Below are 26,152 nucleotides of genomic sequence, written 5' to 3' on the forward strand. Positions count from 1 at the left end.
CAGGCGTTTTAATGTAAACGAACAATGCATCCGCGAAGAAAACGAGACAGATACGGTCTAATGTAAACTTGGCCATAGACACCCATTCACACTCACGGTCAATTTAGAGTCACCAGTTAACCTAACCTGCATGTCTTTGGACTGTGGGGGAAACCGGAGCACCCGGAGGAAACCCACGCGGACACGGGGAGAACATGCAAACTCCGCACAGAAAGGCCCTCACCAGCCACGGGGCTCGAACCCGGACCTTCTTGCTGTGAGGCGACAGCACTAACCACTACACCACCGTGCCGCCCTCCTTTTAAATCGTTTGGTAAATAATTTATTAAAACCTCAGCAGGCAACGTAAATGAACAACTGAATCTTTTCATATCAAGTCAATAGAATTTTTATTCAAAGCTGAACATTGGGAACATTGAGTTAAATACAGAGGTAGGTAGGGAACCAATAAGCTAAAACAAGCAACAGTAAATTGTAAATCAGCCTTACATGTTGTGACCGGCTCTCTAATGAGGCAGTGAAGCCTTCAAAACTGCTAGTGTCGTTTATTTTAGCCTTCCTGTCTTGAATAACACTTTTTGTTGCCTGAAGAATAACAAACGAACGTCCAGGCTGATTAAATTAATGGCCTTATACAAGAAATCAAAGCTAACATGAACCTGAGTAAGCTATCGATAGCTGGCTAGACTCCAAACTAACATTCATTATGATAGCTGTGTTGTTATCCGCCGCCCACAAATTAGGCTCCATATCGGTAACTTTACAGCATGATAGTGGGCTCACAGAAAGTGGGACTGATATTCGTAACTCTTGACTTGCCTCCTGAAATGTTTTTTCTTGCGATCTTAAATCCGAACTTGCTTAGGTCTTGCTGTCCACTCCGCTTGGCCATGATGCTGCAATCCGCTGCTGTCACTGACGCCGAATGAAATAAAAAATAACAGAACCCCAACTGAATGTCACCTCCTCAAACGCTTCGCTTGCGCGTGCCCTCTCTCGCGGTAGCTTATTGTATGCTCAGTTTCAGCAAAGCTACGTGGAATGGCATTTCTAATTCCAATGTTAAATAAAAGTAATGTCCACATTTATTGATAAAATTGCTCAAGGGAAGGGAGGGGGGATGCCCATTTTAGAGGGGGGATGATTTTGACCATTTTTTATTCCAGGGGGGATCCCCCCTCAACTCAAGTACAGCTTGCAGCTCTAGACATTTTGGTAACGCTAGAGTTCTACATGAGTTTATTGCAGTATAAATCACTGAAATATTAGAACTCAGTGCCTTCATAATACCGTACACTTAAAACTGCAAAGGTTTGAGAAGCTTTTTGCTTGAAATGCATTTAAAGACTATACTATAAGCCAGACCTTGTATTTTCCCATGCTGAAACACTCATGTGCTCACTGAATTCAGCAAGTGACAAGAAATAAATATGTTTTCCTTTTGGCTAAAGACAATACGTTTGGCCTTTTATTGATTTATCAGACTAAACATACGTAGGAGAGAGAAAATATTTACTGCAGCTGTTATTATTATTATTATTTTTTTTACAGCAGTTATGTTTCTGTGCCCCAGAGGCCAGTGGTAAAGTTTAATAAGTGAAGAGAAGCCAAACATTTTGTGTGTTCAGACTTTTCCATCTTTTTTGTTTCTGCTCTAATCTTGCTAAAACACCAGCAGGGAGTCAAGTACTTTTCCTAAAGCATGTTCTTCAAGATTTAAATTTAGATCAGCGCATGAACGTGGAATATAATGAAATATATTGTAATGAATCTCCAAGGCTCTTTATTATGTCTTCTCCATTTAGACTATCTACTGTATACTGGAACATTCTCTTAATGCAATACAATGGATGAATGAATATGCAGAGTAATTTATGACATATATATATATTTTTGGCACTGCAGCATTGTGGTTGTTTATGTTCAATTTCCAATCTCAGAATTTTTGACTGGTTTTGATCCTCTGCACATTCATAACTTTATGAACAGGTTAGGCGTTTTCAGAACAAACAGTTCTCGGGACTCATTGAAAGGAACTACCTACCGGGGAGATCCTAAAAACTACACACCTTCAAGTGCTTTTTTTCTTCTTTCTTTTCCTGTTTGCATTCGCACTGCCAGTAGGAATGTTGAAGTGACGTACCGTATGCCAGCCAATGGTTGGTACAGCGATGTCACTTCTGTGCGACATACAACAACAAAAGCCATTCACTGTCGGTCCATTTTTCCTCATCTCATCTCATTATCTCTAGCCGCTTTATCCTTCTACAGGGTCGCAGGCAAGCTGGAGCCTATCCCAGCTGACTACGGGCGAAAGGCGGGGTACACCCTGGACAAGTCGCCAGGTCATCACAGGGCTGACACATAGACAACCATTCACACTCACATTCACACCTACGGTCAATTTAGAGTCACCAGTTAACCTAACCTGCATGTCTTTGGACTGTGGGGGAAACCGGAGCACCCAGAGGGGACCCACACGGACAACATGCAAACTCTGCACAGAAAGGCCCTCGCCGGCCACGGGGCTCGAACCCGGACCTTCTTGCTATGAGGCGACAGCGCTAACCACTACACCACCGTGCCACCCTCCATTTTTCCTTTTTTTCATTTTTTCACACTACCTTTAAACACTATTATTTAAATTTTTTTTTGTAATGTACAATTTAGGGGGCGGCACGGTGGTGTAGTGGTTAGCACTGTTGCCTCACAGCAAAAAGGTCCGGGTTCGAGCCCCGTGGCTGGCGAGGGCCTTTCTGTGCAGAGTTTGCATGTTCTGCCCGTGTCCGCGTGGGTTTCCTCCGGGTGCTCCGGTTTCCCCCACAGTCCAAAGACATGCAGGTTAGGTTAACTGGTGACTCCAAATTGACCGTAGGTGTGAGTGTGAATGGTTGTCTGTGTCTATGTGTCAGCCCTGTGATGACCTGGCGACTTGTCCAGGGTGTACCCTGCCTTTCGCCCGTAGTCATCTGGGATAGGCTCCAGCTTGCCTGCGACCCTGTAGAACAGGATAAAGCAGCTAGAGGTAATGAGATGAGATGTACAATTTAGCTCGAATGCATTATGTTTGGGTCTTTTAATGGCAGTGCATTCCACAAAGTAATGGGAGCAATGCGTGTTTATGGCTTGTGTTATGAATATTATATTGCTCACCGGTTCAATGCTATCATAATTAGTAACTGGCATAGCTTTTGTTAGACCCAATTTAGTCAGTATTTGCGACACAGGTGTGTTACAGTTTTGAGTCCTGCACGTCACCACTGTATTACGAACAAAACAACTGTCCAGTTCAACTCTGTTAAACACTAAAAGACTTAAACAAAGCATCTTCTGTTAAAACTTGTGCAATATGCCATTTTGGAAGCTGAGGGCATTAATTGTTCAAGATTTGAAAGTGAAATTCTTTCCCATTCTTGTTTGATATACAACTTCATTTACTCAACAGTCCAGGGTCTCCGTTGTCATATTTTCCATTTCGTAATGCACCACACATTTTCAATGGGAGGCAAGCCAGTTTAGCACTCGTACTCTTTTAGTCTGAAGCCACACTGTTGTAACACGTGCAGAATGTGGTTTGGCATTGTCTTGCTGGGACTTTCCTGAAAAAGACATCATCTGGATGGCAGCATTTTACTCCCAAACCTGTATGTAACTTTCAGAATTAATGGTGCCTTCAGAGATGTGAAAGTTACCCATACCATGGGCACTAACACACCCCCATACTATCACAGATGCTGGCTTTTGAACTTTGTGCTGGTAACATTCTGGATGGTCCTTTTCTTCTTTAGAGGACATTATTTGGAGGACATGACATCCATGATTTCCAAAAACAATTTGAAATGTAGACTTGTCAGACCACAGCACACGTTTCCACTTTGTGTCATTCCATCTCAGATGAGTTGAGGCCCAGATAATTCAGCGGTGTTGCTGGATTTTGTTGATATATGGTTTTTGCTTTGCATTTATAGACCCAACGACTAACTGTGTTTACCGACAGCGGTTTTCTGAAGTGTTCCCGAGCCCATGTAGCGATGTCCTTCGTGTCAGTTTTTTGGCTCAGCCTTTTGTTGAAGCCTATAGAGACGCCCGTCTGTATGTGTATGTTAAACCGAGTTTAAGCGTGTTTAAGAATGTAATTGGCATACCAGCCTCAGATAGTGGTTCGACAGTTGTGGTGTGGCACCACGACGTACTGACTATGCAAGTGCCAGTACGTCATAACCTCATTTTGTAACATGATCCTCCATGGCTGAGTGGTCTAAGGTGCTGCCCAGAAAAGTAGCAGTTTTTGCAATGTTGGTTCTAATCCTGGCTTTGATGTGTTTCCGAGTGGCCTATTTTTTCTATTTATGTACCGTAGCTTCTATCTCCCAATCAGACAAAGGCTGAGCTCAGACCTCCACAGGTCTCTAGTAATGTAGTGCTGTCTAAGGGATCAAAGGTCATGGTCGTTCATTGTTGGTTTTCAGCCTTGCCCCTTACATGCAGAGATTCTGTGCATTCTCTGGATTCTCTGAACCTCTGAAAAGGATTCTAGATGGTGAAATTCCTAAATTTTTTGCAATCGTATGTTGAGAAATGATGTTCTTAAACTGTTGGACTATTTTCCCTCACAATTTTTACAAAGTGGTGAACCTAACCCCATCCTTACTTGTGAATGATTAAGCCTTTTCGGGCTTTTTTTCCCCCTTTAGCCTGTTACCAATGAACTTATTACACAACTTTCCCAGTCTTTTGTTGCTCCTGTCCCAACTTTATTGGAGTTAAAAATGAAATTACGAATTAGTTCATATTTACGAAAAACAATACAATTTATCCATTTGAACATTACTGTACATATCTTTGTATTATATTCAGTTGAATGGATTTGCAAATCATTACATTCTGATTTTACCGTATTTACATTTTACACACTGTCCCGAAGTTACTATGTTACCACAGTTACCGTAATGTTCATTATTATTCACTCATTGATTTTCTAAAGGACAGATGGTTTTCTATATCCTTCTGTTTACATACATATCTACCTGCCTAATGCACATTACATTACAGGCATTTAGCAGACGCTCTTGTCCAGAGCGATATACAACATACCCAGAGCAGCCTGGGGAGCAGTTGGGGGTTAGATGGCTTGCTCAAGCCACTTCAGCCATTCCTGCTGGTCCTGGGAATCAAACCAGCTGCTTCTCTAACCTTTAGGCCACGGCTTCCCCAGCCAACTTGTGCAAGATACACAGTAAAATCCCAAGTGTTGACTTAACACCCAGAGTGTTCATTTGAGTCCAATTGTATGCAGACAAAAACTGTAGGGTGTTCATTGAACACTGGAAATTTTGCTGTGTACACAAGTTGTATTTTCCTTCATACGCTGTTGGACGCATGCTGAGGTGTCATGATAGAATTTATTAGAAATTCAGTTTATTATTACACAAATATGTGTGTCTGTGGATGATTTTTATAGATTGTGGTATTGGTGTTTGTCTTTAACCCTCATCCTACCATGCTATTTTACACCTTAATCTTACCATGTGGGGTCCGTTTGGACCCCAATACTTTTCTTTAAAATTAAAGCTTATAAAGACAAAATCACCAGATAAGTTTTGTTCAGAACATCTTGTATTAATAACAGCAATACACTAAAGGGCCCAAGGCATAAAGAACACACTTAACCTTCATCCTACCAGCCAATTTTACATACACAAACTACCAGGCGGGGTCCGTATGGACCCCAGGAGGGAATACCTTGAAATCAATGCAGTAAGAACCAATTCAATGCAGCAAACAGACATAACTTTATTGAAGAACAAAATCCACTATGGCTGAATATCAATGATGTATTATAAATGCAATAACATTGCAATAATATTGCAATAACTAGCATACATATCGCAAATTATAGCGCCACAAAAAAAATTGGCATTATATACATGATTTTTGCAGCTCATGCAGCTGTAAAACATTCTGGATTACAACTTAGGTCTTTTCTTACAGAATTTAAAACAAAAAAGTAATTGTAAAATAATTTAGGGCTTTTGTTTTGCAGCCTGTGCTTATTGCAGCAGTGGGGTCCACACGGACCCCAAGAAGGAATGCCTTGGTAGTTTCATTATGGAACATAAAAGAAATAAAAGAAGTTAACTTTCAGTGTGCTATTCAATTATAAAATGAAAGACAGATAAACTTTACTCTGGGGTCCGGTTGGACCCCAGTAACAAATTAATTATACCTTCACAATGCAAAAAGCTGATCTTCCGGTGCTTTAGTGTTTTAATTAAGACATAAATTCCGACAAATTCATAAAACGGTGAGGCAGTATGTCACATATTTTTAAAATGGCAAACAAACATATAGGTGCGGGGTCCAGATGGACCCCACTTGGTAGGATGAAGGTTAAACCTTTCTCACTTTAACCAGTACAAAGTATAATGTGAAAATATGTTTAAACTATGTTTTCATTAGCATGATAGAAATTGTATGATGCATAGACAACTATCTATCATTGTGATTTTTACTAAAGAAATTACCCATCCAGACTAGCATAAAGTGGATCTCGGAACATCCTTTTACCGTAAATATTTTAGTCATACATATAATATATTTATAATTGTAATTTCATTTAACACCACTGTATTTATCTGCCCAGCTGTTTCTTTCCCATGGCCCGCATTCTCTTGCTTCAAATTACTTCATCTCCAGAGGGACCTAGACTGTGTTGAGGTAATGAGACACTATACTGTGTCTGGCTAAAGCAAGTAGTGATTGTAATGTCAGTGTGTAGCATCTTAATGCAGTCAGAAGGTTACTGGGTTGCCTTCGCCGCTACAGCTTTTTCCTCCTGTTCATTCAGTGCTGTATTTGTATCGATCTGGATCTGTTTAGCTCCAGTTTGAAGACAAAGGGGTCAGTGTGTGTGTGTGTGTGTGTGTGTGTGTGTGTGTGTGTGACTGCAAGCTCGCAAGGTTACCAGTTCAAACTGAAAGCTCCAATGTTCACCCTCACCAAATCGGTGCCCACTATAGCCTCAGACTCTTGTTCTTGGTTTACAGGAATGGACCCCAATGTGGTCTTCTGCTGTTGGAGCCAACATGCCTCAAGGTTCAAGGTGCACTTTGAGCTGCTTTTCTGCTCACCATGGTTGTAAAGAGTGACTATTTAACCTTCATCCTACCAAGTGGGGTCCATCTGGACCCCGCACCTATATGTTTGTTTGCCATTTTAAAAATATGTGACATACTGCCTCACCGTTTTATGAATTTGTCGGAATTTATGTCTTAATTAAAACACTAAAGCACCGGAAGATCAGCTTTTTGCATTGTGAAGGTATAATTAATTTGTTACTGGGGTCCAACCGGACCCCAGAGTAAAGTTTATCTGTCTTTCATTTTATAATTGAATAGCACACTGAAAGTTAACTTCTTTTATTTCTTTTATGTTCCATAATGAAACTACCAAGGCATTCCTTCTTGGGGTCCGTGTGGACCCCACTGCTGCAATAAGCACAGGCTGCAAAACAAAAGCCCTAAATTATTTTACAATTACTTTTTTGTTTTAAATTCTGTAAGAAAAGACCTAAGTTGTAATCCAGAATGTTTTACAGCTGCATGAGCTGCAAAAATCATGTATATAATGCCAATTTTTTTTGTGGCGCTATAATTTGCGATATGTATGCTAGTTATTGCAATATTATTGCAATGTTATTGCATTTATAATACATCATTGATATTCAGCCATAGTGGATTTTGTTCTTCAATAAAGTTATGTCTGTTTGCTGCATTGAATTGGTTCTTACTGCATTGATTTCAAGGTATTCCCTCCTGGGGTCCATACGGACCCCGCCTGGTAGTTTGTGTATGTAAAATTGGCTGGTAGGATGAAGGTTAAGTGTGTTCTTTATGCCTTGGGCCCTTTAGTGTATTGCTGTTATTAATACAAGATGTTCTGAACAAAACTTATCTGGTGATTTTGTCTTTATAAGCTTTAATTTTAAAGAAAAGTATTGGGGTCCAAACGGACCCCACATGGTAAGATTAAGGTGTAAAATAGCATGGTAGGATGAGGGTTAAATTACTGTGGCATTCCTGTGAGCTCAAGCCAGTCTGGCCATTCTCCTCTGACCTCTCTCATGGACAAGGCATTTCTGCCTGCAAAACTACTGCTCACTGGATGTTTTCAGGCTGTTATGAGTGAAAATCCTAAGAGATCAAAAGTTTCCTTAATACTCAGACCAGCCCATGTGGTACCAACAACCATGCCAGACTCAAATTCACTGAGATCACAGTTCCTCCATTCTGATGTGTGATGTAGACATTAACGAAAGCTCTTGACCTGTATCTGCATTGCAATGCTCCCACATGATTTACTGATTGGATAATTGCATGAAAGTGCAATTAAGGCCTCTGCATGCTCGTGCGACAAGGCTTTCGCAGATAGCTTTTCGCAGACAGTTGTAATTTATTGTTGAGCAGGGATTAATAGGCGTGCGCGATGTTATTCACCGGCACAACGCAAGGGGGCGCGAAGTCGCTAGGAGTAGTTGGTGGGTGTGGTTAGTGGAGTGTTTATCCTCCAGTTACTTATAATGATTAGAACTGGAGTCGTATAGATGTACGTACTTCCTCACTTCCTCGATCAACCGCTCTTCGTGCTGCTCCATCTTCGCTCGTGTTTTTAAAAATGCCGGTCGTGAAAACAAAACAAACCGGGAAAGTAGGGAAGCGGAAGTGCGTGTACAGCGGGTAGAGTGGACCAATCAGAGCCCTCTTGTCTGCGGCGCTGTCTGCGAGGCTTCTGCGGTGGTCACAATTTTTGGGAGGTGCGCGCAGAGCGTCTGCGAAGGTGGGGGGGCTACGCAGACACTGTCTGCGACACCGTCTGCGAGGACTGGGTTGTCAGCATAAATTGGCCTTCAGTCTACAGGTGTTCCTATTAAAGTGGCCACAAAGTGTATATTGATGAACAAGATAGTGGAGGATTGTAGGGGGTGGCTAACAAATTGTGCATAATCTGGTACATTAAAATATACTAAACTAACAACATCGCCTTTCTTTTGAAACCGATCTGAAGTTATCATTATTTTGTAATTAGTGCACGTGTTTATTTATGTCTCTTTTAATCCAGGTTAAAATTTGTGATTTACTATCGTCTATAGTAGTTTGGTTGAACAAGCTTTGATGGATGAATATCGACATATTTATGCTTTGCTCGTCCATTTCTAATGCGGGTTTAATACATTTATGGCCTCTTTACTTACACTGGGACGATTCTAATATTCTACCTTGACCTGACCTGTCATCAAGAGCTTTAAATTTAGAGAGGGCCTTGAAAGCCCAAGCTCATGGTTTGCCATAGCTTTGAATGTCATCTGAGCTGCTTACCATCTACAATCATGAACATGATGAGCAAATGGCAGCTGTGTCCTCGTCAGTGCCATCTCCATTACACAGAGCTGATTCTCTGGCCATAAGGAATAACTTTCACCATTTGGTTTATTTCCATTTAATCTTCAGATGACACATAGATGACATTCATCACCTTCAATTCTGTTCCTGGAAAAGGTTTTAACGGGAGGAGCTGTTGAATATAGAGATGTACTCTGATCCAGATATCACACTGTCTGACAGCAGACTTTAATTCCCTGACTGCTGAAGCGGCAGTGATCGGTTCATGAGTTTCATGCCCCCTCATCATTCATCCCATTCTCTAGTAGCCTTAAATGTTAAAGAGCACTGCAGCTTGTAATTATTTTTTAAAGTATGTTTTTCCTCCTCATTCTCATTTTCACATATTGCCCATGGATGTAATTACATCTTTTTTTTTTTTAATTCCAGCTCCCACTGCAGATTAAACATTCAATGTCAGCTGTGAAATACTGATTTTGTATTTATAATCCGGATTGTTAACAGAGCTCGTTCTGCATGGCTGTGTGCCTTTTCTGAGTCTGAGTGCCCTCTGCTGATTAATGAAGGCCATGCAATATTAATGGTTCAGCTTTATGCTTAAAGGCGTTCATAGCAACAACAGGCATCTGGAGAATGTACTTTAGTGACTGATTAAAACTTCAACTAAAAAGTCATGTTGTTAAAGGAGTTACCAGAACCTTTATTTTTAAATACATTTCTGAGTGGACAGTATCTTCATGCTTGACTCTTGTATGCTGCATAAATGGGAATAAAAAAATAAATATTTTTGAGAGTTAAAATCGACCACAAAGTTAGCATTCGAGCTGCCCCGCTGAGCCAGCCAGCCCTGAGTGCGTGACATCACAGCGGTAACTGGTATTAAGGCCGAGGCCTTTGACAACTATAGACCAAAGCCAGACTTGGCAGGTGAGAGTGGTTGCAATGTAGTCTGGTTAACACCAGACCATATCACAAGTGAAATATGGTCTGGAATCCGCCTATTGAATTTCTCATAGGGGAGGTGTGGTTTACGATTGTCAACGGCCGTTTATTGGACGTTGCGAATGTCTATCATTTGGCGTATACGTAGCCCATGGCCAATCATGGCAGTTGTACCCGGTGACGTAGTTAGAGTGACGAAGAAGACGAAGAGGCGAAGAAAGACTGAAACGCCAAACGCTGTTCTTTTTTTAAAACAAACTTTCGCTCTAAACTATTCAGAACAGTGTCTAAAGCTTGATCGAAAGTTTGGTTCGTATCGCTCGCCGCCATGTTAAATGTGATCCGTAAACAGTCCCAAATAAACTACAAGCTTCCGTTTGTCGAGTAGTACGCGTCACCGTCTTTCCACCCCTCCCCACTCTCTGATTGGCTCCCTAACTCAGGCGAGCCTTTAGACCATAGTTTCCATGCTGTCTTTTCAGATCGGAACGATTGTGCAAAGCAGCATGGGATTTCCCAGGCTAGTTGCAATGGCCTCTTCGTTCAGATTTATTGGAGATTCTTCAGATTCCTCAGATAGTAATACAACTGGCTGTGATAGTCCTGAAATTGGAGTGTGTGTACATGCTTCTGCTATACACGTAGAACCGTATCAGTTCAAACCATCGGAAAGTGAATCTGATAGTAACACGTCGGCCACGGAGGCCCCCACCTTACAAAATAAAGCCAGAGAACAAAGCCATCTAGATCAGGGCTTTTCAAAGTGTGGGGCGCGCCTCCCCTAGGGGGCGCCAGAGTTCTTCAGGGGGGGCGCAACATGAGGAAAAATAAACCAGAATAAGTTACTATTGCAGACATTTAGTGAACTTCTTCAGCTAGCCTTTGCCAGAGACAAAATGGATCGATTTTAGTACCTAAAGCTACAGTGAGTGAGGAGACAGAGTCCGGGCCAAGCAAAAAAAGAAGGAAGTATGACCACGATTATTTAAAGTTTGGATTTTCATGGACTGGATCTGAAGATGCTCCACTGCCACAGGGTGTTGTCTGCCAAGAGGTGCTAGCTAACGATGCTATGAGATGTTTAAAATGTGTAAAACAAGATGTTTAAAAAAAAAGCACAGATGTTTAAAATGTGTAAAAAAAAAAGATGTTTTAAAAAGCACAGATGTTTAAAATGTGTAAAACAAGATGTTTTAAAAAAAGCAGATGTTTAAAATGTGTAAAAAATGTTTTAAAAAAGCACAGATGTTTAAAATGTGTAAAACAAGATGTTTTAAAAAAAGCAGATGTTTAAAATGTGTAAAAAATGTTTTAAAAAAGCACAGATGTTTAAAATGTGTAAAACAAGATGTTTTTAAAAAAGCACAGATGTGAAGATGTTTTCAAAAAACACAGATGTTTAAAATGTGTAAAAGAAAAAAAATTAAAATGTGTACAGCAACCTTTTTTTAAATACAAATGGAACATTAAGTATAGCAACAACAAAAATTGTAAGGGGGGGGGCTGTTGTTTATTCGCTCTCTGAGGGGGGGCTGACTCTCCCACACTTTGAAAACCCCTGCTCTAGAGAATTGGATGGAATTGAACTGACAGTCTCATGTGACTCTCATTAAAACAGGATAGGCGTTATAACTTATGCAACATGCATGTACATGCATGCATTTTTACTGATAAAAGGCTAATTAAATAATCAGATGAACTGAGACAATCACATTCTGAAGCAAATTAAATAATCTTATACAGGTAACTTAAACACACAATACAAGTTACATGTATTAATCTAAATGCAGGTAAACAACGAGTGTTGTTGTTGTTGTGATGTAACCAAATGAGAGTCGCATCTTACCCATTTGTGTTCTCGCTTCTTGAAGGCCAATCTTGTGGCCGATTGTTTTGAAACAATCTGACATTCAGTTCTTCATTCATTCGCTTCTTCCATGTAAGGGCGAGATATTGCTGCTAAGGCAAGTATACCCAACACTCCTCAACAGATCAGAGGTTTCGTATGAGTCATCAGTAATATGTGCCTGTGAACTTCTCGCAAAACACATCCAAATCTCTGCAGTTTGAACATTCTTGGGCCATGAATGCAACATAAATCCACCTTCTGTCGTGTTGCTGCACCCGCCAGCAACACATCTACGTGGCATGGCGATAAATTAGCTCAAAATGGAGGACCGAAGTTGCAGTTAGCTCTGTGTTTTGGTATAGTGAAAAGGGCGATGAGACCGATAGCCTTCCCATTGTGACGTCACAGATGTCAAGGTCATTCACTCAGGCCGCTACTTATATGAATCATTTTAATCATAAAAATTACTATATTAGATTTATTGTTAACGCTTAAAACTATTCCTATGCCATTCTTGAGGTCTCAAGGCATTTATAAACAAAAAGTGAGGCCATGGTTCTGCATATCTCCTTTAATGGCATTGAATATGAACATGTTTTTAACCATGGCTTTTTTTTTTTTAATCATGGAAATACATATTAAACACAGAATGTGCAACTCGTGTACAAATGATGGCATATTTTATCCATGTTCATGCGAATTTTCTCCAAGTTTTCAGGTTTCCTCCCACTTACATACAACATGGACAGGCTACTTTACATTGCCCTTATGTGTGAATGAGTGTGTGAATGTGCGTGCATGGTGCCCTGCGATGGACTGGTATCCCAGATGTATTCCCACTTCACACTCAGAGTTCCTGGGATAGCCTCTGGATCCACTACAAACATAATCAGTTAATGAATAATTCAAGCCACCTGCACATTAAATCACATTAGATTTCAAAATTGCTAGAAGGTTGTTGTTTTACTAAGAATGCATCTGATTACTTTATCAAAGACTATTCATGACCAGTAAAGCATTGATTTAAGAGATGGATTACTCAAGCCTTGGTCTTCTCTGGTTATCATTTTGTTCATTCATTATGTGTAAGTGCTTTATCCTGGTCAGGGTCATGGTGGATCCAGGGACTGTCCTGGGAACACTGGGCATGAGGTGAGAATATGGGTTAGTCCGTCACTGGGTAATTTTAGTACTGGCATTAGTTTTGGAGGTGGGAGGAAACCGGAGAACCTGGAAGAAACCCATGTGACCACAGGAAGAACATCTGAAGCTGTACTCAGGTAGTAATCCAAGTTCAGGAGTTCACTCAAAAATACACCAAAAGAGCAAGCTTTTTCTCCCCAGTAAAATGGGAGAGCAGCAGATCAACAAAGAAAATGCAGTCAGTGGACATTGAAAACATTTTGTAAAAGGATTACATAGAAAATTTGCTGGGCGGCACGGTGGTGTAGTGGTTAGCGCTGTCGCCTCACAGCAAGAAGGTCCGGGTTCGAGCCCCGTGGCCGGCGAGGGCCTTTCTGTGCGGAGTTTGCATGTTCTCCCCGTGTCCGCGTGGGTTTCCTCCGGGTGCTCCGGTTTCCCCCACAGTCCAAAGACATGCAGGTTAGGTTAACTGGTGACTCTAAATTGACTGTGAGTGTGAATGGTTGTCTGTGTCTATGTGTCAGCCCTGTGATGACCTGGCGACTTGTCCAGGGTGTACCCCGCCTTTCGCCCATAGTCAGCTGGGATAGGCTCCAGCTTGCCTGCGACCCTGTAGAAGGATAAAGCGGCTAGAGATAATGAGATGAGAATGAGATGAGAAAATTTGCTACTATTTTTTTTAACTGTTTACTGCACATTACTCTGGAATTACCTAAAAACTGCCACTACCACCAAGCAGTTCCCGACTGCACGGCTGGCTTTATTACTATGCCCCCTCCCACTCGCCTAAATCCGAAATGGTGGAATTGCTCATGTGTTTTACCAGGCTACTAGTTCTAGACGATTAAATAATGTTTTGACAGTTTTAAAAATGGTAAATTGCAAGCAGGGAAAAACAAGTATCGCATAAGCCTAGACCCCAGGTACTCCAAGCCATGAGCTACAGAGAATCCCCACAAGAAGAGCATTGAAGATTGAGGAGCCTTACAGCATGGCACTGATTAAAAGAGCACCTAGATTTAGATACTAAATTTTTCATCCCATCATGAGACACCCTTGACACAACTAGTGCAAACCCCATGAACAACAACATCAGTTTGGCACAACAATGATTTCTCTCGAAGAAAAATCAAAAGAAAGACATGCCTTCTGGATATTTATTTGCTCCTGTGGCTTTTTTTCCCCCTTTTCACCTCTAGCCTTTATACGTTTTGATGCCAAACATAAGATTAGGCTGGCAGGGGGAAAATAGCACACAGTTCTTCTGATGTGTGAGAAAATCCGTCTTTTTGAAGTTCGGTTGAGGCAACATGGGCTTACATTTGCAAATTCATAAGAATTTGCATGGATCACCTCATATGAAAGTTATAAATGGTCAAGGTTAAAGTTTAGTGATCACAGTTTTTCATTCCGTATGGAAGCCAAATAAATTACTTTCTGCCAGGTTGGCAAAGCTCATTGACATGCTTTAAGGCAAACAAATGACTTTGCCATGTATCCTTGTACATGCCTAAACTAAATAAGCTCATTACTATCTGAGAGCATTTCATAAGGAATGGAGCCAGCTGAATTAGCGAAGCACTCTTGGCCATGTGCAACACAGGGCACATTTGGGAGCAGAAATCACTTTAAACCTGTATAGACAGTACATTCTGGAATGTATTTCAATGTTTGTGATGCATTATAAATGAAACGTTGTAGTTTATTTGAAATGCACTTCACATAAAAGAAATATATGCCCAGATTTTTTTTTTCTTCTAGCTGCTCAATTGTTATAGCTCTGCGGCACTCAGTTCTCATTGGATTTAATATCACATGGCAGGCAGAGAAGAAATAAACATGCAATGGCTCCAGTGTTTTGAAATGGTACATAGAGCAATGGATGTTCATATAGCCTAGTAAACTAGACCCACCCGCCTAGCGGCCAAAAATATTTTTGCCTAGCGAGTGGGTCTAGCCTCACACCATATAAACAAAAACACCCCGGGCATCAAATCGTGCCCGCCAATCACAACGCAAGGTTTTTGTTTGGATTCTTTGGGCGGGCTTTTGCAGGAGTGACGACAAAGCTGCGTGACGCTGGAGAAAGCACAGCAGGGAAGATGGCTACGGGCTAGTGAACAGCGCACGTTTGACTCCGCTTTGGAATCAGTTTTAGAAGAATTAGACTTGGAGTTTTCGTTGAAACATGAGCAGGAAGAGGCTCTCCGCTCATTCCTTTTCAAGAAGGACGTTTTCGCTGTTTTGCCGACCGGCTATGGCAAAAGTCTGATCTACCAGCTGGCTCCGCTCGTAGCCAAAAGGATGGGGCTAGTTTGTGCAGTACGAAGAATTAATAAACAGCTTTGAAACATTACTTTTTGATTGTTTCTTATTTTCCCGTTATTTTAAATTTAAGGGAAATTATTTCACTAAACACCACTAAATAAAAACTCTCAAAAACAGTTTAAGCAAACCCTTGAAAGACACTTGGGAAAAAAATGAGTGTATGTGGTACAGACTCCAAACTTGTGGTCATTATCTCCAAATTTCTTAATGTCTAGAACCTGTTTATTAATCTCATCTCATTATCTCTAGCCACTTTATCCTTCTACAGGGTCGCAGGCAAGCTGGAGCCTATCCCAGCTGACTACGGGCGAAAGGCGGGGTACACCCTGGACAAGTCGCCAGGTCATCACAGGGCTGACACAGACACAGACAACCATTCACACTCACATTCACACCTACGGTCAATTTAGAGTCACCAGTTAACCTAACCTGCATGTCTTTGGACTGTGGGGGAAACCGGAGCACCCGGAGGAAACCCACGCGGACACGGGGAGAACATGCAAACTCCGCACAGAAAGGCCCTCGCCGGCCACGGGGCTCGAACCCGGACCTTCTTGCTGTGAGGCGACAGCGCTAACCACTACACCACCGTGCCGCCCCTGTTTATTAATTAATACGCATTTTGAAAAATTCTTTATTTCAAGGTCTCCCCCACTGCTTTCTGTTGCTCTGACTACGTCACAGTCACTGTTGCGCTGATTGGTCAGAGCGTTGGCCTATACGCACAGAGACAGTTTGAAAGACAGCGGTTTGTTCCTCCCACCCCCTTCGGAAATGTCTACGGATCGAGGCCAGGCTAAATATTCACATTTAGTCTGGCTTGCCAGGCTAATGTTCATATACAGTATGCTGAAAAAAATTGATGAAAAGTAGTATGAATTTCAATGAGGACATATGGATGCTATGCAAATGTAAGTAATTATTCTATCCACATTCACTGGATCTGAGCAGTCGCGTGCTCTGATTGGCTACTCTACTACTAGGATATCAGCTCATCTTGCAGTCACGTGACCGGAAAGTACACAACCCCCATCTTGTCGGTCAAAAACACCGCTGAATACTGCTGCACTCGTGTACAGAATGGATCAATTTCAACCGACAGAATACACGGCTAATTTTTCTAATGAACAGATAACTAGATATATGTCTAAAATAAACGATCTACAGATTTGTGACCCTTATGGCTTTCCGGACAGAGTTTTCACGACCGGATTTTGAACTGCCAGCAGAATACCCGGACGTGTATGATTACCTCATTAACTTTACCTCGCTGTTCAGTGGTGAAGCACTGCGTGCTTATAAATCTCTGGACAGTTTTCTTTACAGAAATTCAGGATTTGTCAGCGACTCAGATGTGGCATCTTGTAAACAAGAAAATAACAATCCTCATTGGATGGGTAAGTCACTTAAGTATTGAGTATAGCACTGACCAGCCAATTATAGAATAGAATAAGGTAATTCCAAATCGTCCGTCTTGTTTACATGGATCTGGCGTTGGAGAGGTAGAGGCTTGGCAGTGGAGGTTTGAATAGCTGTTTTCTGAGCTTAGTCAACAGGCCGGCTCTGCCTGTAGCCTCGCTTTTGCTTCTGCTCCCGGCGCCGCCTCCTTCGCTTTGCTTCCAATAACAATCCACGGAGACCCCGCTGGTCTCGCCCGGAATTTTTTTTTTCTCGTCCGGAATGTTGTGCATGCGATGGAAATCGCTACAAACCATCATTTTCTGCTGGAAACCAATGTCCAGTAAGTCCATACGGTTGTAGTGGATATTGAAGTCCGGTACAGACGAACAACACGCAAAAATACACACAAAAAACATAAAAAACGTGCACAGGTAGGGAGAGCTTGTAGCCACAGCCATTGTAGTAGAATTGTATATAGTAGGGTTTTCCAGAAGAAAAGGTAGAAGTAAAAGCAGAAGTAGAACCAGAAGTAGAAGTAGAAGGCGGAATATGGCGTTTGACCGACACGATGGCGTCTGTCACAATCTGGATCGGCTGTGACGTCACATGCAAGTGCTCCATACCATGAGTAGAGAAAAAACAAAATGGCGGAGTGTGTTGCTGAACCAACCAATGACGAAATAAAAACTCTACTTGAAAAGAAAACCCCAAAATTTATGACGTATTTAACAGATACAGCTAAAAGAATATAGTGTCTCCCTACCCCAATATCTTCTGTTCCACATTCCAGCCCAGTTGGTGGTGGTAATGCACTTTTAAGTTGGTTTGACAACCGCAAAAAAAAAAACCCTAAAGAAGAAGAAGACCCCAACAAAATACAAAATAAAAGTATTTGATGGTAAGAACGTATCTTTTTTTATTTTTCAAGAATTATTATTATCATCGCATTTTTCACAAATTACTACCGTCATTTCACCAGTTTGTTTACATTCTAAGCAGAAATTATTTTGTCTGACATTTTTGTATCAAGTTTTTATTTATCAAATTTGCCAAAAATAAAAATGCTCTGTTTCTTAAAATCCAGTGAATGTGGAGATAATAAATCAGTTATTCCACTCAATCTCGTCATATATGGCTTATAGCCAACTCGGTGCTACGCACCTCATCGGCTATCAGCTCATGTACAACTTTGTGGAATAACTGTAAAAGATACGATTGATAAATCTGCTACTTACATTAACCTTAAATTAATCAAGTAGTACATTTACCAGTTAAACATGTTTTTTTTCAGAGATGAATGAAGTTTAGCCTATAATAATTTCGTCAATTCCTTCACCAAAACAGAAATTGCACAAGATCACGCTCATAAATTCAAGTGCTGTACTACAATGAAATCATGCAGTAATACCATATAAAATCATGCATAGGTAGGCTATAGATATTATTTTGGTAGGCAAATTATTAAAATTGATCACATTCAATTTACTGGGCTTGTTTCATGTAAGTTGTGATCCTCTCATCTCATTATCTCTAGCCGCTTTATCCTGTTCTACAGGGTCGCAGGCAAGCTGGAGCCTATCCCAGCTGACTACGGGCGAAAGGCGGGGTACACCCTGGACAAGTCGCCAGATCATCACAGGGCTGACACATAGACACAGACAACCATTCACACTCACATTCACACCTACGGTCAATTTAGAGTCACCAGTTAACCTAACCTGCATGTCTTTGGACTGTGGGGGAAACCGAAGCACCCGGAGGAAACCCACGCGGACACGGGGAGAACATGCAAACTCCGCACAGAAAGGCCCTCGCCGGCCACGGGGCTCGAACCCGGACCTTCTTGCCATGAGGCGACAGCGCTAACCACTACACCACCGTGCCGCCCTAAGTTGTGATCCTAATGCTAATTAAAACACATCTATGTCCTCTGTCCTTAACACATCTATTTGCTCTGATTGGTCATGGGGTTTTAGGCAAATGGTGCCAAGCGGTGCAGTAAGGGCCTTATGGTCTTATGGTTTCTAGGATTTAGGACAGATCCATGATTTAGCATCCATTTGTTAGCCTGTAAGTTTGTTAGTCTTGCCAATTTATTTTTCTTGTTTTTCTGGCCTCTCTGTTCACTCCTTCCACATGTTTTCACCTTTTGTAACTCCTAAGCCTACAAGCAGGAATTCATATAATATTGTTTTGTCTGCTGGTTTTATGAAAACGTGTGTCTTGTATAAATCCATGAATAAAATGTGCATACTGTTTCTAAATTCTGAATTACACAATAATCCACGTCTTTTGTACAACCGTGATCACCAAAAAAGTTGGTCCGCTGTGTAAAATGTAAATAAAAACAACGCATTGATTTGCTAATCCTTCCAACTTATATTCAGGTGAATTCAATACAAAAGACAAGTTCAAACTGATAAACATCCAAAAAAAAGTTGGAACTGGGGCAACAAAAGACTGGGAAAGTTGTGGAATGTTCAAAAAGCACCTATTTGAAAGAGTCTACAGGTAACAGGTTAATTGGTAATTGGAAAGGCTCAGTCGTTCACAAGCAAGGATGGGGCGAGGTTCACCACTTTGTGAAAGACTGGGTGGGGAAATAGTCAAACAGTCTAAGAACAATGCTTCTCAACATACAGTTGCAGGGAATTTAGGAATTTCATCATTTACAATCCATAATATCATTACACGATTCACAGAATCCAGAGACATCTCTGCATGTAAGGGGCAAGGCCAAAAACCAACATTAAACACCTGTGACCTTCGATCCCTCAGGCAGCACTGCACTAAAACTGACATAATTATATAAAGGATATTACTACATGGGCTTGGGAACACTTTTTGGAAAACCGTTATTGGTAAACACCATTCATTGCTGCATCTACCGTACCATACAAAGCAAAAGCCAAATATCAGCAACATCCAGAAACACCGTTGAATTCTCTGGGCCTGAACTTATCTGAGATGGACTGATGCATAGTGGAAACGTACTGTGGTCTGACAGGTCCACATTTCAAATTGTTTTTGAAAATCATGGATGTTGCATTCTCCAGACTAAAGAGGAAAAAGGACCATCCAGATTGTTACCATCACAAATTTCAAAAGACAGCATCTGTGATGGTATGCGGGTGTGTTATTTCTCATGGCATGAGTAACTTGCACATCTGTGAAGGTACCATTAATGCTGATAGGTACATACAGGTTTTGGAGCAGCAAATGCTGCCATCCAGATGATGGGTTTTTTTTTTTCAAGGACATTCCTGATTATTCTGGCAAGACAACACCAAGCCACATTCTGCACATGTTCCAACAGTGTGGCTTTGTAGTAAAAAGAGTACAGATGCTAAACTGGCCTGCCTGCCTTCCACTGAAAATGTTTGTTGCATTATGCTGGGCAAAATATGACAATGGGGATCCAGGACTTTTGAACAGCTAAAGTCATAAATCAAGCAAGAATGGGAAAGAATTTTATGTTCAAAACTTTAACAATTAGTGTCCTCAGTTCCCAAACGGGGCGGCACGGTGGTGTAGTGGTTAGCGTTGTCACCTCACAGCAAGAAGGTCCGGGTTCAAGCCCCGTGGCCGGCGAGGGCCTTTCTGTGCGGAGTTTGCATGTTCTCCCCGTGTCCGCGTGGGTTTCCTCCGGGTGCTCCGGTTTCCCCCACAGTCCAAAGACATGCAGGTTAGGTTAACTGACTGGTGACTCTAAATTGACCGTAGGTGTGAATGTGAGTGTGAATGGTTGTCTGTGTCTATGTGTCAGCCCTGTGATGACCTGGCGACTTGTCCAGGGTGTACCCTGCCTTTCGCCCGTAGTCAGCTGGGATAGGCTCCAGCTTGCCTGCGACCCTGTAGAACAGGATAAAGCGGCTAGAGATGATGAGATGAGATGAGTTCCCAAACGCTTACTGAGTGTTCCTAAAAGAATAGGTGGTAACACAGTAGTAATCGTTCCCCTGTCACAACTTTTTTGGCATGTGTTGCAGGCATCATATTCAGAATGAGTGTATATTTACACACACACACACACACACACACACACACACACACACACACACACACACAAAAAAAAAAAAAGGTTTACCAGCTTGAACATTAAATAGCTTGTATTTGAATTAAATTCAACTAAATGTAGGTATAAAAGGATTTGCAAACCATTGCATTCTGTTTTGATTTATGTTTTCCACAGCAGCCCAACTTTTTTGGAATCAGGGTTGTAAGACCATATTGAATATGCTTGTATTTGTATACATCCATCTTCATGATGTTAATTAAATTCCTCTCTTAGTAATGATTATGATGGTTTAGGCCATGGTATAGTCTTATATTGTTGGCAATGCTTGTCTCACCTAGCCTGATAGCCTGTTCTCAGTTTGCATTTGCTGGTAATATCTTTTCTTAAGAGAGCAATATCTGATTATCATGATCATTCACACTGCAAAAGTCCTCTTAAAAAGCAATCTTCACTGTTCCTATAATATAACAGAAATTTGAAGCACATGTTTCAGGAAATTGGATTAAGCTATTCCCTGCTGGACCAGAGTCATCGAGAGAGCTCAGTGGGTACAGCTTTATTACCTGTGGGAGCAGTGAATCTGAAATAAAAGCCAGGGGGAATACGAGAAGGGCAAAATGAAGATATTCATCATCACAGCCAACAATTTTGGGGTATTTTGGAGTTTCTTTATTAATTTCCTGTCCCTGCACTATCATTCATTTCTAATGGTGGCTCTGCATCCATATTTTCTGGGCAATATTTTACTTTACACTTGCACTGCTCACACATATTATATGTAAGGAATAAAACACTCCAGGACAGGCTGTTATATAAACAGTGGTGGGTGATGTTGTGGCCTGTTCCCACCAATTTGGTGATCTGCCAATTCCCATCCTCCATCACCAGCTCTCCCCTATCATACAACTAGCTACCAACTAGGGAAGGTGAAGACTAGGGTTGCCACTTTCAATGAGGAAAAATAAGACACACACTCCCGTCCTCCCATTCCCTACTAGATATTTTATGCCTCTGCCCATAGGTGGTGTTTTTAAGTAGTCCATCTAAGCTTCTTCATTGTGGTGGCACGGTAGTGTAAGTGGTTAGCATGGTTGCCTCACAGCAAGAAGGTTGTGGGTTTGAACCCAGTGGCCGGCGAGGGCCTTTCTGTGCGGAGTTTGCATGTTGTCTGCGTGGGTTTCCTCTGGGTGCTCTGGTTTCCCCCACAGTCCAAAGACATGCAGGTTAAGTTAATATGGGACGGCCTTGGGCTGAGGTGCCCTTGAGCGAAGCACCTAACTCCCAACTACTCCCCAGGTACTGTTGTGTGTGTGTTCAATGCCCCAGATGGGTTAAATGCAGAGAGGAATTTCACAAGTGTGTGATGAATAAAGTTGTTCTTTCTTTCTTTCTGGTAGATTCTGGTAAGGATTAGACTTGGTGGAGGTATCTCCAAGTTTTACTTGTTAAAAATGTTGCTGCTTTTAAACCACTTTAGATTGACTGCTTCTATGGATTTATAATTGCATTATTTAACAAAATCTATAATCATAGAAGAATGATAATTTGACGTCGTATTGTAGAATTTTAATGTTATGTTAATATAACATAATTACACATTATAATATATAGGGTATTTATGGTTATTTATTTCGACTTTTTACATTGTAAACTGACAAAATGTAAACTAACATATGATTCACATACTGTATTTTGTGAATTTTGTGCAATATATTACTCATTGATGAGGAAATTAAGTAGCAAATACTTTTTAACTACTTGTGCTCATCACTACCACAATTGTCTGTATATTCAGTATATGAACATGAAATCATTAAACATCTGCATATCCTACATATTATATTTCTTCAAAGATTTTTCGATTTTCCACTCCTACGGTATATTCCAGCGGTCTAAGTAGCCGGTCACCGGCGGCAAATCGCCGGCTATGGCTTGTTATGCCGCCGGCTATTGTCAGTCGAGTCACAAAATTTAATATTAAATATTTCTGACAGCAAAAAAAGTTGTGAACGTAAATTACATCCATTATGTCATGTATGTCCGTTGCCGCGTCAACTGTGTTTACATCCTCGACACGAGTGCAGCCATTACTGCCGCCTGTGTTGCCAGATTGTGTTACATCCTCGACACGAGTGCAGCCATTACTGCCGCCTGTGTTGCCAGATTGCGCGTTTTCCCCTCCCAATTTGGGCGGTTTTAAGTGCATTTTGGCGGGTTTTGAACATATTTTGGGCTGTAAAACGTCAGCAGTATCTGGCAACATATTTTTTTACTTAATACAAGAAATTAATGGATGCCAACATTTTTGCCAAAATGGTATTTTATTTTCCATTGTTTAGGCAGCTTCAGCATCATACTGTGAGATTCTGTTCAAATTGTTTTTTTCTTCTATGAAGCCTGAGCCATTTATTTTATTAGTTTATAATTATAGTTTAATTTAGTCTTCAGGAGAGACTGCCTGCACACAGTACTAGTATTAATAGTTTTTTTCTTACATGAAAGCTGAGGCATTTATATTATATTTTAAGGTAACTTCATGTTGTGCTGTGAGGTTCTATGCACTTTAACTTTTGAACCAACAGGTGAATTTGGATAAGTAAAGCCTATTTTTCTGCGTTTTTGTAGTCCTGGTAATCTTTTATATTGGTAAAGTTGTTTATAGGACCATTTCTCAGTGTCTGTTTTTTCAATCAATAGTTTTTCAGTAATAACTTAATATTTAACATATCACTCAATTTTAAACAACCCCCGTGCCTCCCCCATAGTCTCCAAAATTTCTGTGGGTAACACTGGCGTGCGTAACAACGCTAATCAAGCTTAAGCTAGACGACCCGCCTCAAATACCCGTCCCGGGTAAATGTTATCCCAATTTTAGATGGCCTGTTCCAAACCATCCTGCCCCATGAAAAATTCGTACTTGCATATCTATCTATCTATCTATCTATCTATCTATCTATCTATCTATCTATCTATCTATCTATCTATCTCTGCACGCTTTGCGTGCATTATGTCTGCCGCTGGCAGACATTTTACCATTTTGCACCCTGCTGTAAATTATTTGTACCCTGCTATTCTCCCAAACTTTGAAGCCCCTGTATTCTGAACCTCACTCATATTTCACAGTTGTTCCACGAAATCGAGTCGTACATGAGGTGATAGCCGACGAGACTCATAGCGCCGAGTTGATTATAAGCCATGTACAATGAGATTGAGTAGAATAACTGTTTTATTCTATCCACATTCACTGGATTTTGAGAAAAAGAGCATTTTTATTTTTTGCAAGTTCAATAAATAAAAACTTTATACAAAATGTCTGACAAAATCATTTCTGCTTAGAATGTAAACAAACTGGCGAAATGACAGTAGCAATTTGTGAAAATGCGATAATAATAATCCTTGAAAAAAAAAAGATACATTCTTACCATCAAATACTTTCATTCCATATTTTGTTGCTTTTTTGTATTTTGGGGGGTTTGTTTTTGAGTAGAGTTTTTATTTCGTCCTTGGTTGGTTCAGCAACATGCTCTGCCATTTTGTTTTTCTCTACTCACAGTATATGAGCTGATAGCCTAGTAGTAGAGTAGCCAATCAGAGCATGCAATTGCTTATATCCATTGAATGTGAATACAATAATTAACAATTATTCGCCTATGGTGAAGTGAATATCAGTGAATTATAACGAGACAAAGTTGAGTTCAATGAGCCTGAGGTGGATAATTGTTTTAGTATAAATACATGGGTGATTATTTAAAAAAAAAATCCCAGTTTCTAGTTTCTGTCCTGTATTCTTGTTTTTGGTTTCACGATTTCTGGTCATTTTTAACAATTCTTCTTCTTCGACACAGCGAATAATCCCACTCCATCTCCTCCTGTCCTCCGTATCTTTTTCTGTAGCACCAACCATCCTCGTGTCCTTCTTCACCACATCCATAAACCTCATCTTTGGTCTTTTGTCCTTCTACCTGGCAACTCCATCCCCAGCATTCTTTTCCCAATACACCCTGGATCTCTCCTCTGTACGTGTCCAAACCATCTCAATCTCGCCTCTCTCACTTTGTCTCTACATGTGCTGTCCCTCTAATATTCTCGTTTCTAATTTTTAACAATTCATATTTTGAATAAACTATTGATTCTCATCTGTCTGTGTTCTGTCACAAGATGGCTTTTGAGATTTTTTTTTTAAATTAATTAAACTTGGTTTTCAGATTTTAAAATGCAATATTGTCCATTATATATGTAAAACATGTTTAAATGATTATGAAGATATTGCGCTGATTTATGGTTTTGCCAGTCAGCAATAGTTTTGCACCACTGAAGCGGAATACTGTATAGCTGACTAACTTTGACAATTAATTCATTCAGAGAACAGTTAATTAATGCCTGTTCCACACTAAATTTCATCAACCTTCTGGACAGTGGGGAAAAAATGATTTGCACATTAAGAGATAAATTGGATTGTCTGTTCTTTGAATGGGAACAATTTAACTCGAGGATAAGACGAATGAATGCTGAGCTAGAATGGAAAGGCACTAAATTTTAAAAGGGTTGTGTATTCTATTAAAATGTTTTCATATGCTGATGTGATTTCGTTTATGTGGGAGGAAATAGAATAGAAGGATTGCAAATGCAAGCAATTTGCAGATCTTCATAGAACTGGCAGAGTTGCTTTTCTGAACAAAATGGCCAGGAAATGTTAGATAACCAGTATAGATCCCAAATCAATAATATCACTTGCATACTTTTACAAAAATAAAATGACTTTTGCAGAATAGTCAAGTTTTGCAAAATAGCCAATTCATCCTTGAGGACCATTTCAAATCAAATCACTTTAGTGGCAGTTACTCCAACATAGTGGTCCCTCATGGCAATAGCTTTATGAATATTTGATATTATTTCCACATAGCACTTGCATAATCGTAATTCATAAAGCTTCATTGTGCCCACAAATGGTACAAATGTAAAAATGAAGTACATTACATAACTGTCCACAACAATCTACATCTACATCTTTATTAAGTCAGTAAAAGTCATTTAACATCTCATCTCATCTCATTATCTCTAGCCGCTTTATCC

At 40.6% G+C, this 26,152-nt stretch overlaps 1 protein-coding gene across 1 annotated transcript in view; it reads left to right on the top strand.

Moving 5' to 3' along the window:
• The window catches only part of grip2b (glutamate receptor interacting protein 2b), a 455,064-nt gene that overhangs the window by 122,419 nt on the left and 306,493 nt on the right, over positions 1-26,152 (top strand). The window lies entirely within an intron of this gene.

Source organism: Neoarius graeffei, chromosome 26 (assembly GCF_027579695.1).
Source record: "Neoarius graeffei isolate fNeoGra1 chromosome 26, fNeoGra1.pri, whole genome shotgun sequence".
In the NCBI taxonomy this organism is placed as follows: Eukaryota; Metazoa; Chordata; class Actinopteri; order Siluriformes; family Ariidae; genus Neoarius; species Neoarius graeffei.